The sequence below is a fragment of the Urtica dioica genome, chromosome 4, assembly GCF_054948205.1.
Source record: "Urtica dioica subsp. dioica isolate 48M chromosome 4, U.dioica_male_clone48M_v1_H2, whole genome shotgun sequence".
Lineage (NCBI taxonomy): Eukaryota > Viridiplantae > Streptophyta > Magnoliopsida > Rosales > Urticaceae > Urtica > Urtica dioica.
Window position 1 is genome coordinate 18467300 of NC_142759.1, and position 2808 is coordinate 18470107.

A 2808-nucleotide genomic window follows, 5' to 3' on the forward strand; every position below is an offset into this window, starting at 1 on the left:
GATCTCCTTGGATGACACCGTAGTCTTCTAAAACGTAATCTCCGGACAAACAAGAATACAGTGTGGGCACACTCTATTAATCTCACAAGATCTGATTATGGAGTTTCAGATCTACCCTTATTTTTTTAAGAATGGAATCACAGAATTCCAAGGAAGAGAGAAGAAAATTCGTCCGCCTCTATGATGTTGGGCGAATTTTTGCTTCTTCTATTGTGTTTTTATTGTGTTCTCCTTGACCCTTATTTATAGTGGTAGAAATGAGATATTCTAGGAAGCTCCTAAAGATATTTTATTCTCCTTTATTCTTTCATATTTTGTAGTTAAACATGAATCTTGGATCTTGACTACAAATCTTACTTTTTCTCTCATCCATCAGATCAGAATCTATGATATTATATTTCCTTATTTTTCTCCTATATTTAAGGAATCTAGATATTTGAGAATTATGAGGACAATATTTTATTTCCTTATTTAATGGAGAGAATATATCTACTATTATTACTCTCGTAGATATTAGGAAATTAATTATGAGAGAGAATAAATGACAGTATCTTATTTCCTTATTTAATGGAGAGAGAATATCTCAACCATTATTATTCTCTCTCTTATTTAATTAGTTATCTGATTTCTTTTTCACAAATCTAGCAACTAATTAAATACAGAATATTGGGTAATCAATACCCATAGTAGGCGTCCAACTTCATGGTCATGGACCAAGGAATTTCAAATTTTACAGTGTCCATAAGGCCCAACTTAAAATTCAATTAATTATTTACTTGATCTAACGATAAATAATTAGTTCCACAATAAATGTTTAATTCGGAAAATAGACAAATTTCCGAATTAAACATAATTGGCGCTTGATTAGATATATTAGAGCATCTCCACTGGAGCGCCAAATCCCACCTATATAGCGTGGGATGCTCCAGTGGATCTTGATATTCCACGCTATTATAGCGTGGGATCAAAATTTTGAACAGTGCAGCGTTATTTGTAGCGCTCCACTGTTCATTGCTTTCTAAGTTTTATTATTTACCCAAATGCCCAGATTTTATATAATTATTTAATATTAACCCCTAAAATTATTTTTTTATATAAAATTTATTATTTTGCATAATTTAAAAGACAAAAATATTTTAAAATACAACAATGATTTTGCACATTGCAAGAAAATTATAATATTAAAACGATCATAATAAACTAATACCAAACACAATTACATTGGCAATTTGGAAGAAAATCAACAAGAAAACTCAAAAGACATTAAAAAACACAATACAACAAAATAAAATTACAATAGATAAACTAATATTCTGGAAGATTGGTGCCGGATCCCCCGAGACCGATAAAATATTGAGAATATGAGTCAGAAGTGGGCAGTGGTGCATGAGATTGTTGTTGTTCAAGGCTCTTTTGTGTAATTTTCGCTTGTTCGGCTTGAATATATGCACGAAATTGTGGATCTGGTATTGAACTTAAATCCCGGAACACTATTTTATTTTCTTCCTTGATTTCTTTCAATTCCAAGTGGCGTTGCCTGATTGCCCTTGTCTTCTTCAATTACTCAAGAAGTTCTTTATTTCCTTCCTCAATACCACTAATTCTAGACATTATTCCATCATCCAATTTTTTTTTTAATTTGGCTTTCTTCACCCCAATCGGTCGCTCAGTAGGAGATGGATGTCTAGCAGATTCAGGAGTTGGATTTTCTGAGTCTTGTGGGCAAGATGAACCTCGAGATGTTTGTCTTGCACTTAAGGCTCCATCTTGGAATTTTTCAAAATTCTTAATAATGTTCCACACATGATCAAACTTCCAACCTTTCTTGAATTTTTCATCTTGTGAAAGCAATACTTTAGCTTGATCCATCTAAAAGTTGATAAAACAAAGGTTAAGTAAAAATTTAATCGTGAGAAAATAATAAACTATAATACTCACAATATCTTCAGTTGAAGCACCGCTTGGGTATGTATTTTCAATTTGTCGAATGCATACATGCATCTTCCTTGTAGCTTTCTCAATCACTTGAATACGACACTGGATTGATCGCGTTGAACGCATCTCTGAATCCGGACTTTTGTCATTGTTGTAAGCTTCCGCAACACGAGTCCAAAACTGATCAGATGACATGGTATATACCGATGATTGAGTCTTGCAAAATCTCCATGTAAACCCGACAAAGGAGTTTGTCTTCATCTCGAGAGTAATTAGAAGCTCTAGACATTTTTTAGTAAGGTGAGTGATGTGGTGAAATTACAACTTGTTAAGGCAATATTTATAGCAAGATTCTCACGTTTCTCAACTCGTTCTGACGCGATTTGACAATTCACTTGCAAGATTCTCACGTTTCTCAACTTGTTCTAACGCGATGTGACAATTCACTTACAAGATTCTCACGTTTCTCAACTCGTTCTGACACGATGTGACAATTCACTTACAAGATTCTCACGTTTCTCAACTCGTTCTGACGCGATTTGACAATTCACTTACAAGATTCTCATGTTTCTCAACTCGTTCTGACGCAATGTGACAATTCACTTACAAGATTCTCACGTTTCTCAACTCGTTCTGACGCGATGTGACAATTCACTTACAAGATTCTCACATTTCTTAACTCGTTCTGACGCGATTTGACAATTCACTTACAAGATTCCCTCTATCACTAACTTTTTCTCTATAAAATATCAATTCTATCATGAGTTTTAATCACACACTCCTTCTATTCTGAATATAATACACATTCTCTCATTTTATCTCCCAAAATGAATACTAATTTGTCATCATCGTCTTCAAGCTCGGATGACGATT

The 2808-nt window shown here is 33.7% G+C and overlaps 1 pseudogene; it reads right to left on the reverse strand.

The window, feature by feature from the left end:
* Window positions 1-1305: 1305 nt before the first annotated feature.
* On the reverse strand, window positions 1306-2130 carry LOC149400979 (uncharacterized; annotated as a pseudogene).
* Window positions 2131-2808: the final 678 nt, after the last annotated feature.